This window comes from Periophthalmus magnuspinnatus, chromosome 20 (assembly GCF_009829125.3).
Source record: "Periophthalmus magnuspinnatus isolate fPerMag1 chromosome 20, fPerMag1.2.pri, whole genome shotgun sequence".
Taxonomy (NCBI): Eukaryota; Metazoa; Chordata; class Actinopteri; order Gobiiformes; family Gobiidae; genus Periophthalmus; species Periophthalmus magnuspinnatus.
The window spans coordinates 11662906-11676228 of NC_047145.1; the positions used below are offsets into that span (position 1 = coordinate 11662906).

At 38.1% G+C, this 13323-nt stretch overlaps 1 protein-coding gene across 1 annotated transcript in view; it reads right to left on the reverse strand.

The window, feature by feature from the left end:
* cdh7a (cadherin 7a) overlaps positions 1 to 13323 on the reverse strand; it is a 213835-nt gene that overhangs the window by 36010 nt on the left and 164502 nt on the right. The window lies entirely within an intron of this gene.

Consider the following 13323-nt stretch of genomic DNA (forward strand, 5'->3'; position numbering starts at 1 on the left):
CCCTATTTGGAATACGGCAGCTAGCAGGTTAGCTATGTCCATTTATATACAAGTCAAATGCACATAAAAATGAGAAAGAAAAAGATTTGTTTCTACGTATAAAAAAATGAGAACTGTTTCCCGACGTTTACGTGACGGAACCTCTCAAAAGAGCCGACTCGTTCACAAACAACACGTTTAGTATTGCCATTGTTTTAATGCCAATACTACAATGCACTTTGCCACCAAGGTCACAAACATACTCTCAATAATTGAAATATGTTGATAAAAATGTATTTATGATGATAGGTCTAACCATTTTAAAATATATGATAAGCCATAATTGCATAATAATCATTTCCATTTCAAATATTCCAAAACTGAATGACTGTACATTCAGCCTCCCACATAATAGCCTTGTTATCCACAGTTCTATGCCGTTATCCCATTATAACCAAGTGTTATTCTGAGCACACATACTCACAACATTCATATTCTGAAGGTAGTGTTATGAAACCAAGACATATACCACCCCACTCCTCTAATAAGTCCCACCTACGGGCTTCAAGGCTCGTGTTTACCAGCCACATGCATCCAGGTGAAAAGAAATCTATGCTCTATTGTATTCATAGATAAGAAATACATTGTGTAAGAGTTTTGGGAGAATGTTTTAAATGCTGAAGAAAACAGTTAAACATTTTTTTCACTTATAGCTAAAGTTGTTAAGTGTTAAAGAAACGCTATGCAACTATTAGGGTTTAAGTCACGCCGTCTCCATGGAGATATAACTGTTTTTTGCCCATAATGTTTCACACTACAGTTCAAAATATCCCAACATACAAATAAGACAAATATGTTGGACTAGCCTATAAGCACGACTTTGCGTGTAAACCTGACACCCCTGACGCTGCGATCCGGACGCAGTATTCCCGTGACTGGGCTCACTTCTCCACAGATCTGACTTTAAATTTGGCCTAATGGTGTCAACAACTTGTCTCCACGAAGGACAGGGTGCGTTCGCAATCGCTACATCAAAATTGAGACTAAGTGGGACTCGAACTGGGCCCAAATCAGGACTAATGTGAACGCACCCTTAGATAAGTTTAATGCCATACTGTGAAATATTCCAGGCAAAGCAATAACTTCTCCATTGGGACAAGAAGGTGATGGCTTAATTATGTTTTCTTGGACAGTGTTACAGTGTCTAAACTGTCAAGTGGCTTTGTGCACAACAGCGTATGACTACTTTTGTCCAATTATATCTCTGTGGGGTTTAATAAATTAGACTAGCCGTTTGATTACAGTTTATACCTCTATATTATTGGCCTTTTTCTGCATTAGTTGCCACACACTGCGTTCTCACCACCACTCTTTGGACTGTAGTGTCTGCCGATATAAGTTCCATTTAGTTGAAAGTGTAATAATCACATAATCAGCGCTTGATTGCTATTGGATAGGAGTATGACTGTGCCTTAACGCTGCCAGTTTAAGCCATCTGAAGCCTGCCGGGCCGATGACTCATACAATAGACCTAAGCACTTGAAAGTTGAGCTAAGAGTATAAATGAGCTGTGAAGAAAAAAAAAAAAAAAAAAATGATGTGGTGGTGGTTGCCATAGTGACAAGACAGCTGTCACCGGGGTAGGAGGGCCGATGTGTGTAGGGGGTCGAAGCGGTGAGGGTCTTGCGGTTTTCACAGCCCTTCCGATGACATGTGACACCTGGGAGTTTGTAGGGTGACACGTCGACACAACCCCACCACCCATGAGCACCCCCACCTCACCCCACCGCACCCTCCCCCTCGCCGCCGGGACCTGTCAGCGGATAAACACATGTAGGAAATGATCAACGTTGCACTCAATATGACAGATGAGTTCTTACGGACAGTCTAGGAATCCATTGTGATGTTTTCCAGCAAGATAAAGTAGACCAAGTGATATTTATTTTGAATCTGAATACATTTTTCAAAGTCAAATGTATCTCCTCTGATGTCTGTGTCTGTCTTGGAGTATTTGCTGATTGTTTTTGCTCACTACTACATCAACATTGAGTCCTGGTTTAGTCCTGACTCCATCTTATAGTTCACTCCTCTCCAAACATCCACTAAAAGGGGCTGTAGTCAAATTTTGTTCATGTACAGTACAGTCGTATCGTAAAAGCAGCTCTTGGAGTCAAAATCAGACACTGTGATTGTGTCTGAAACCGTTTTATTGTCCAAGAATCTGGAAGTGCACTGTTAGCATGCTAGTTGTTGTTAGCATTACGGTCTGGCATCTGAAGATTATGAAAAACACTTGTATAGCTGACAAACAAAATGGCTTATAGGGAAAATTATATTATTTTATTGTTTTATGTTGCGGTTTTATTAAGATGTTGCAGAAACGTAATCACTATAAAATACTTAAAAGGTGCTGTTAACTTGCCATCTCTTAATTAATATAATATAATTTAAAGGGTTTGTTTTAGAAACCCATGAAGACCCCTAAGAATATGTGGGGAATCCATATTTGGTTCCCGACCCCCAGGTTTGGAATTACTCATTTACACCATCTTGTTCACACATGCTCCCAGTCTCGCACCAAAACATGTCAGCATGTCGGTCTTTCTTATAAATACCATCTCTCCTTTCCCTATCTCGTTTCTCCTCCGGCCTAATCCTTCTTTATTGTGCATTGATCATGAGCGAATTTGTTTGTGCGTCCAACTTCTCCGTCGAGCCGCGACAGCCACAGCTCAAATGATCTCCTGGTGAGGGGGAGATTAGATTTTCTCTCTGTTATTATAGTCAGTGTGGTGGCGTGGCTTCCTGCGTGTGTTTTTGTCACCCCCGTGTGACTTGACATGTCTGTTTGCATCTCCCGCTTTGGTGGCGCTTGTAATAAACTGCTAATTTGGCTGGAGACGAGGTGCAGACTGACTTTTCCTGTGGTTTGATTGACGCGGCGGCGAAGTGGGAGATTTAGAAAGTAAAGTGAGCAAAAACTATTTATGGTATGACTTAATAGTATTGATGATGTCCCCTAACTTAGTCTATTTTTTATTCTATATGTTGTTTTTTCCATTAGTTGCATGGTTTGTTATACTGGTCTGTTACATTTTTTTTAATAGTTTGTTACAGTCTTACATGTTTTTAGTTTGTAAAACAGTTTGTTACATGTTTTTACAGTTTGCTACATGATATGTTTTACAGTTTGTTACACAGTGCATTACATCTTTTAACAATTTATTACACAGTATGTTACATGTTTTCACTTTGTTACATGATGCATTATGTGTTTGAACAGTTTGTTACAAGATGTATTAAATGTTTAAACTGTGTGTTGTATGTTTTTTATAATTTGTTATGGCGTGTTACATTTTTTACATTTTGCTGCACAGTATGATATGTTAATTTTTTTGTTACATGGTGGTTTATGCTCAAGTTACATGATATTTCAAGTTGATACAAAAGTACACAGTAACATTCGAGTCGCGTGTTATTAGAGGATGTTTAAGGAGAGGGTTTGGTTAGCATGTTGTTATAAGATGTTACACAGGGTCTTACATTATTTGTTCAGTTTGTGAATTACGTGCGGGTTCCATGTTTTTTGCAGATTGTTATGTAATAATATTTGTGTTACATTTTACCTTTAAGTTAGTTGAATTTCATCAAATATAGATAAAGTGCTGATTATTTATTATTCAATCATTAATTAATTAATTCATCCAACATTTATGTGTCTGCTGTTCTTTACGCATTAAAGACTCCATAATGCTCAGTATACTTTGGTATTGTAACTTGATTTGTTGACATAACAGCATAGACATGTAGTTGATTTGTGTTGTAGTAGCAAACTAATCTCAACTAAATCTGTCAATGTGATTTAAGAAGCCTACATGCAACAGGAAAATCACCATCATTTAAAGTGCTGCCCACAGCACTGTGAAATGTCATCACGCTTACGTTGTAATTATAATGTAATTCAAAAATCCCTTGGGTGGTAATTAATATCTTTTGCCTAAGGTTTGCCGTCATGGCTCCAACGAGCAAATTATTAATAGAATGTACAATCACAGTAATGATTTGCTTTTGTGTCTATTAGCAAAACACTTTTCCTGATCCAAAGTCAGTGGCAGGAAGGGCATCAGGAGTAATATTTTTTTGTTCTTTTGCTCAGTTTTAAGAGGAGACAAATGAATGTTTTTAGGTGGATCTAGATTCTCACACTTGCAAGTTGGCAGAAAAACAGTGATGATATCAAGCCAGGTCAGACCTGTGGAGAAGCAAACCTGCTTACAACAACAGTGCATGTTGTTCAAAGTATTTTTAAGCAGTAAAAATGTCTGGAATAAATAAATGTAAATGTAGTAAATGTAAGATACATCAGTTTAATTCTATACACAGTCACAGTGAATCTTTAGGAGGAACAAAATGTAAAAATAAGTTATTGCAGAAAACTACAAAATAAATAGCTCAGCTAAAACTTAATCCTCGAAAGATTGTTTTACACCACCAAAAAAATTCCACATTGATGAGGGTATTTCTGTCACTAATTTAAGACCCAATGTCCCTGGAAACAGCAGAAGTCCACTCATGTCGGTAACAAGTACCCCACAGTGACAAGCTGACCCCCGCTCCTCCCCCGCACACCCCCATCATGATATCAATTAATATTATGGCAGCCGACAGACGAGCCAATGATCCGGAACAAGTGGCATCTCCATAGAGAGCGCTGCCACCACACGCCCCTTAATTAGGTCGGAAAAATGGCGGCTGATTCGGGCTCCACGTTAATCCCAAGCAGGCACACTACCCAGTTATTATTCTATCTGCGCTGTGAACACGCCAATGTCCAGGACAAGCACGTCAAAAACCCAGAGAGCCAAGACATTTTTTTTTGTACATTTTTAATTTTACGTGTTATTATTTTTGCATTTACAATTTTTAAATTCAAAATGTGGGCAAGGCTGACATTTGAAAAACTTGGAAGTGGAAAACTTTTACGTTTTTTGCAGTCTTCAATTACTGGTGCAAAAGTGGCTCATTAGAGTGATTGTCTTACAACCCACCTAAGTTTGGCGTTTGATTCGAGTTCCAACTGCATATTGTAGTCGTGTCCTTGGGCAAGATACTTCTCCCAGTTTGCAAATCCGGTTTGTGTAATTGATAGGTGGTAATTGACGGAGTGGTAGGTATTTTTGAGCTATAAAAACACCTGTAATAAAATACATGAAAATAAATACATGCTGGATAAATACATATAATGCCATACTCTGGAATGTTACAGGCAAAGCAATAACATCATCATAGGAAAAGTTGCATAAAGCATCTTTACATGTAATTGCAATTTTGTTTTGTTTTGTTTTGTTTTAGCACCAGACCCATCATATCCATTTAATTAATTTGCAGTAACCCAAACATCTGACTTGTTACTGTACAAAAGAGGCAATGCTTTTTATTTAGGATTCACTCTGCCGTACTTGCTTCCATGTTCAAATGTCAGAGCTCTCACCACTACTTGTTTTGGTGTAAATTTCTATCATGAATTTGCAATTTGGCCCAACGTCATTATTCAGGCAGCAGTGGCATAAACACAGGGCTACATTTGAATGGGCTGTGATGAGGAGGGAATATTTGGCAAAGCAAGTTGGAGTGCAGTTCAAATTAGATTGTGTGGAGTGTGAATAGATGAAAATGCCCTAATACAATAAGATAGATTGCTGTTTTGCATGTAACAAAGAATCAAAATAACAGGAAAATATTTGACAAGTTTACTGTGCAGACCCTCGCAAAAGCGTTAAGGCTAACTTATGTGGTTAAAAAGGATGGGTAACACTTTATGATAACTATACTTACATCATTATGAATCATTTAGGTTTGGTAACTACTACATTAAGGGCTTAGGTTAAGAGTTAGTGCCCTTTCATATTAATATAAGCACGCAGTTGTAATGAATAAATGGACTTAAAAAACTGTGCAAGGTTTCTATTTGTGACGTAACAATCCTGGTAAAATTCAAACTGCATATTTTCTAAGGCTAAGAGACAAAGGACTTTTTACTGACTGAAACCAGCATGAAGGAAGATAAACACAACTCCAGGTATGTTTTTAATGAGGGAGAAATGTTGTAACATCATTACAAGTTCAGAAACGTCGACTTAGCATAATATGTGTTCTTTTAAGAAAATGTGGTTAGTAGCATAAAGATTACAATACAATGACAATAACAAAGATAATAGTTCCCAGATTAGAAATTTATTTTTAATTTTGCGAACCATATGTTGATGTAATCCCTCATTCACCCAGGAGTGGTCTATGGTAACAAAGCATTCAAAAGTATAGTTATCTGTATAAAGTTTTGAAGCTCAATTGTTTTGCTTTTCATGCAGAAATCTTTTTTTTAAATTCTGATTGTACTGATCTGCAAAGGTGAAATTATAACTTGCCCTAAACATGTTAATAGTTTCAAGTTGTTAGCTCAAAGACCTTGTACATTTATTTGAGCAAAATGTGTCTTGCCCCAGTACAGATATATTGTATGAGCAGCTCAGGAGGTAAAATATGTCTGCCTCGTGCTGTCTGCATCTAATTAGAAACAAATTTTACTGTTCCACAAATCAGGAATTTGCATGTTAGCATGCTAGTTGTTGTTATCTTTCCGTCACTGCAAAACTACTCTCTGGTCTCTGAAAGTTGAGAAAAGCGTTTATAAACTCATCACAGAGAATAATTAGAATAATCGAAATGCACAAGATAAGTGAGTAATAACTTTGGACCGCTGCACATCGTTTAAAATGAACTAGTTCTGTTTTGCACATTTTTAAGACTGCCTTAAAAAAAATAAACCCCACACACTACAATATCTTCTAATGAATGATTTGTGGCGTTAAGATGAAGGTGAATTGCAGCCTCTTGATGTAGTTGTTGTTTTACTTTGATAGTGAAGATAAATGTGGTTATTTTCTACATTTCTGAATCTAATGTTTGTGTTGTCTTCACAACACAGGAAGATTTATCCATCCTGCTATCTGGGTAAAAACAGGAGTTTGGTTTGTAATACCAATGACTTCTTGAGTGCACTGAAATGATGAGAGATTTTGTTTCACAACTTGGAACTTGGGACATTTTGAGTTATGAAGTTGTCTTCCCACTAAAATTTACTGTGCACCTACCGGTTTAAAAAATAGTACTACAATTTAATCAAAAAACAAATGTAAACTGTGTTGCCTATTGAAAGCACAAATGTAGTTTTATAGCAGTTATACCATTTCTCATTTGAAAACACAGTTTCCTTTAACTAAATAAAATGACCACAGCTGGGATTAGGAGTTTTAGGATGTGTTCACACCTGCACTATCACCACATCAAACAATGAAACTAAAGACCAAACCGGGACTAGAGTAGGATTGAACCAAATCTACATTAGGACTTAAACTGGGCCTAAACCAGGAAAGTTTGAACATGTATATAAGATTTAACTAATCAAATCACTACCACTGTTTTGGACTCTGCCGTACTGGTGACAAGTGGTTGGGCGGTCTTGGTGTTTCAAGAGGGTCTAGAAGACACATTTTAGGTTTATTGCAAATTGGTTGTACTACTCTGCTAATACTGTAACAAAGGATGGTGCAAGGAAACATATATAGCTCTTTCAGCTTTCAGATTGGATTGGACAAAAAAATAAATGGGTTGCACTTGATTTTTGTACATGTATTATATTTTTCCCCAGTACAGAAATAGTATAATGTAAAAGTGCCTCTTAGGGTGTGGTTACATTACCACAATCAAACCATGTCCGAGCATGGTTAGCCCCTAAAGCACGGTACGAACCAGGCATGCTTTGATTGAGACTTTGGCCTGGTTGGAGGTGGTGGCTCAAAAAACAGCATGGTTGCAAGGTCTTGTGAGCGGAGAGGATAGAGGATAAGAGGAAAAAGTGAATGAGCTCTGCACCAAAACTCACGTCTAACCTGCACTTACCTTCAATAAGGACTAGGGACAGACAGAAGTTTTGAAATCTCGTTTCCTGTTTAACCCTTGTTGTTGTTGTTTAATCCATATCCAATCCACAAACTCATCGAGTATCGCAGTAGGACTCATATCTGCCTCAGAGATATTTCATGCTGCTGGACTTATTTTCGCCTCTAAAGTGAAAGCACTGCTGCGGGACATGTAGGGCCATAGAATCCTATGCAGTCATGCTTGGGCATAGTATTGTTCAAAAATCCTAGTGCGAGTACAACCTTAAAGTCAAAATGTGGCCGCTGTGTGCTGCATGCATCTATTTATAAAGTGTTTTAGAGAAACAGGAAGTGTGCTGTTAATATGCTAGTTTCACTCTGGTCTCTCTCCACTCCACTCTAGTCTCTGAAAAGAGAGAAGTGCTTTTAAACTCCATGTGGTAAATCATTAGGATGCAAGGAATGCATAAGGTAAGTGAGGAATAACTTTGGATCACTGTAATTAAAACTTAAATTACTTTTTTGATGTTTTAAGACAGGTACAGCGCTCCCTAACATATTCATTTATTCACTTGCTTGTGTATGTTTTTGTGTACCCCGGTAAACATACCATTGTCGCAGCTGGAACACTTGGATCAGATAGCAAAAATAAATTGAAATCCCTGGCACTTATATAAGACATTTCTCAACTCAAAAAGCCCAGAATGCACCCAGACACATGCTCTTTCGCTAATTGGACCCCATTTAAACAAGCCGCTCTGAAATAAATGTTAGTAAAGCCCTTAAGATAAGATTAAAAAGCTTCAGAATCTTTCCTCTCTGTACCTCATAATGACTTTGAATGTTGTCAGCGTTCCATTTTAGCTTTTGCGGTGAGTGACAGGTCTCTACTTGCTATCTAACTCACCAATTAACTGGCTGACCTTCTAACTAATTGCCAATGTAAATGTCTCTGGGTAAAAAAAAAGGAGAGGCTTTGAAAAACTTGGGAACAATTCATTTCAGAACACAAGGCAAAACAAAAGATAGCCACCAAACTGACAGCCAAGCTCCAGGCTGGGGGGGGGGGGGGGGGTGGTTTTGGTGAGGGCAGATATGCTCATTTGCACTAGAGAATGGCAGTCAGAGAATGGGGTTGGAATGGTAGTGTTTGTCCACTGATCTGAAGGTTGGCGGTTGGTATCTCGCTCTCAACATAAACATCATTAGTTGAGTGGTCAGACCCACTGACCAACCCAGCTCCCACAGATTAATGCTGTCACCGTGTTCTTCGGCAAGACAGTTACCACACCTTGCCCTAAGTCCCCCTACACTGGTGTATAAATGTGTGTGTGTGTATGGGTGAGTGGTTCCTTGATGTAAAGTGCTTTAAGTGCACTGAAGGTGGAAAAGAGCTACATAAAAATGGAATCATTTACCATAGAGGTTGTTTAAGTACAGTTTAAATTCTGGTATGAACATTGAATACAAAAGTGCAAAAGGACATAAAAAAGAAATATTGGAAAGGTGGTACTCTAAGCTATAAAGTATTAGTTGAAGATTCTTAATTAGGGTAGTGGAGCGGTTAGCTTTCCTTTCTCTTAGAAGGACGCCGAATCTTGGTCAGGAGAACCCACTGGAATTATCCCAGTGTGAGAAATGTGTGGTCTGCATTTGACCCATCCTTCAATATCACTGGGGCAACCTGTCAGGAGCAGTGGGTGACCACAGTGCTAGCAGGAAAGAGTACCCAGACAATACAGTGTGTAGAGTAGTCTAACACTGTACCTATGTAAAACTGACATTACTTTAGTACTTAAGACACAAATTCTGATATGTGATTTCTAATTTAAGGTTAATTAAATCTGAAGAACAAGACATAATACATTCTACACATAATTTGGTATATTCAAAAAATGTACAGAAAAGATGTGTTCAGACTTGTTCTAGTTTGGCCCTGGTTTGATCTCTGTTTAATACTGATGTAGCTTGGTCCTGTTCCAGTCAGGACAGCTACAATTTTGGAGCGAATGTGCAAGTATGAAAGCACCGTTACTCACAGTGGGAAGAGTACACAAAACTTTTACTGCCGCACTGTTAAATATATTACTGAAGTAGGAGTAAAAGTATGGTGTGTGAAAACTACTCAGAGAAATACAATCTTATTTAAAAGTTAGTCGCTCTCAACATAAACATCATTGGTTGAGTGGTCAGATTCACTGACTCAGGTTTGCGGTGTGAAGCCAGCTCCCACAGATTAATGCTGTTGTTGTTGTGTCCTTGGGCAAGATACTTAACCCACCTTGCACCAAGTGTCTGCGTACACTGGTGTATGAATGTGTCTGTGAATGGATGAGTGATTCATTGATAAAGCACCTTGAATGTGGACATGTGCTACGTAAAAATGTGACCATGACCTCAAGTGAATGCAACTGACTTCTACCCAACTCTGAACACAACCCACCCAGCAATCAAACTCGGGGCCCGAGCCAGAGACGTTCTTGCTCTGCGGCACAACAACCAACACCCCCCACAGCAACAAACACGATACAATCTTCCTTGTCGAATGCTTTATTACTTATTCCCACACTTGCAGTACCCCTCCCCTTCCACCCTTCTTTTACTTCACACACCCACCTCCACACTGCCCCTCAGGGTGGTGGCTGGTACCTCGCGGCCCTGGCTAACTCTTAACATTGAGTAAGCATTCTGCCTGCCCCAGCTGAGTAATTACACTCTGGCTGCAGCTTTTTCTGCCGACGATACTGTCAGGAGCAGCGCCTGTCGGAACGTCCTGGGGGCCTGTTTGATTCTAAGGGAATGACTTTGTTTTACTGTTGTCATAGTCTAGCCGCTATAATTTATCTCCCGCTCGTGGGGGGAAATGTCTCTTTTAAATTATCCACGCAGATCTGTCGGGTCGTATTGACGCTTGACGGATAGCGGCTTTTGTTGCATCCAATTTAATATCCCGCGAATGCGTCAGCCGCGGTCCCGAGATAAGTGGAGGTATCATTAGCTAAAAATAGGGGACTTTGATAATAAAAATAACAAATATGGCGGTGTGTTTTATTGTGGAAAGTGCTAAAAGGCAAAAGCCAGAGATGGAACTTTGGTCATTTTAGGCTAGAAGTTATAGGCGGCTTGAGAGTCATAGAGGTTGCATGGTGTAGTTTTAAAGGTCTCAAGTCCTATCAATCAAAATAATAGGAAGGACATATTGTTATGGCTAACTATAAAAAGTATTCAGTCTTTAGGGTAGACTTTTCATAGTATTTGATTGCAAGACTAAAAATATGTTATATTTTTCAGCCTGGAGACTAAGCAGAATACATATTGAACAATTATTTGCCAGTTAACAGCTAATGCAAAACAACAAGCACAACAAGCAGACCAAGCCAACCACGCTAGCAGGAAAAAAGCAAGACTACATATTGAAAATGTAAAGCAGAGGTAATATGAGCTCAGGCTGTCAGCGCCTGAACCTGCAGATAGAGGACACGCTGTTCACACCTTTTTCTCAGTATATGGACAGGCCATGCCTCGTGCGAAAGACTCCTTTTAAGTTTAGACCAAATGGATGTAGACATTGAAACTGGCAACCCAAATGAGAAGCACATTTGAGGCTCATTCTCTTGTTTCACTGGATAATCATCTTTGGAACCAAAACACAAAATGATAATAAATGGTACATCAAGAGCCATGTTTTTGTTATCAGTAAAAGCTATATTAGATTTGAACATGTCTACCTCGTATCTGGGGACATACATTTCAAATCAAAATCTTACGCACAGTTCCTTTAACACGCTTCTCAAAGAGCAAAAGTAGGGAGTTACTCACTTCTATACTCAATAGCGGCAAACTAGTGTAGTCAAAGTTACCCTACAGCACTGACACATGCAAACTGTGTGCAGTATTTTGCCCGAGAACACAACAATAGTATGGTCAGAGATGGAATCAACCTACAACCTACTTTGCCATTATAAAGTTCCTCACAGATCAGATTACTAACCGCGCACTCTAAAACAGAAATTGAACTTTTCACATTCCTGACTGTGCAACAGCAACTAGCGCATAAATAAAACTAAGTAATAAGTCTGTGGTCAAGCATTGTGCCCTGTCTAAAAAATGAAAAATTGCTTCTTATTTTGCAAATGAAACTATTATACAAATGAAACTATTTTTTGTGTTTTTTCTCAGCCTCCCTGGAGCCCTGTGACAAACAACTCCAAAATATTAATGCACATAATATATTTAAAAAGCGGGCCTAATAGCCATTTGCAACACAATGCTTCATTCTGATCAATTGTATGCACTCCGGCCCCCGCGCCTCCTTTGCCCTTCGCGTCTGATTGTACTTTTCTTTCTTATTCTAAAACGCTATTCGCAGATGGATAGCTGACCTGGACGCATTTAGTAACAATGAGGCCAGATGCTAAATACATGGAGGTGAAGTATGCATGCTCTAAGCAGCAATGGCGACCCGCGATAACTCCTGTTAGCGTAGCATTGTGGTTCGGACCCGGTGGAGCTGAGGTAATTACATAGTGTCAGAATGCTGAATGAAGAGTGTAGTACATACATATGACCTCCCATTGGGTCATTGTACTGGACTGTGTTTACGGTTCAGAGTTGGCACATTATAGACATTGGGACTGTAATGTTATGAATTAGGCATAATGCACCAACTGATGTTTCTGTAGACAAAAATGGGGTAATCAAGTTGGTGCTTTGGTTTGCTTTGAGGGTCTTGGAGTGACGTCTGTGGTCTATTTACTGGGTTAGAAAATATCTACTGAAGAAACAACCAAGCTTTACTTATTTATATTTTTTATTTTTAAATGTATTTATTAATGTATCAATTAATTACTTAATAATAATAATAATAATAATAATAATAATAATAATAATAATAATAATAATAATAATAATAATAATAATAATAATAATAATAATAATAATAATAATAATAAAACATTATCTATTAATTTCAGCATCAGTTGAAAAAAATAAAAAAACGAAAAAATAAAAATAAAAATAAAAAAACAAGGAAACATTCCATTCATAATACATGATTGTGGGCAAGAGGTAAAATGATATAAATGAATCATATCATCAATACATAATGAATACGCTTTGGAGTCCATGATGCTCTAAATGGCGTAGGGCGAAATAAAAAATCTTACAGAATCCTTCCCCTCTTGTAAAGTCTAAGGTGTAATTACATATATGTTTACAACCTGATTTTCGATTAAAAAAAAATAAAAAAAATCTGTATATAAATAAATATACAAAAAAACACAATAGTTCATAGTCATTAATTGGTCAAAAGAGTAAATGGTCATATATTTTTTTATGTCAAGAGCAGGATTCAAACCGCCAACCTTTGGATCAGTGGACAAACATTCTACCAACTGAGCCAATG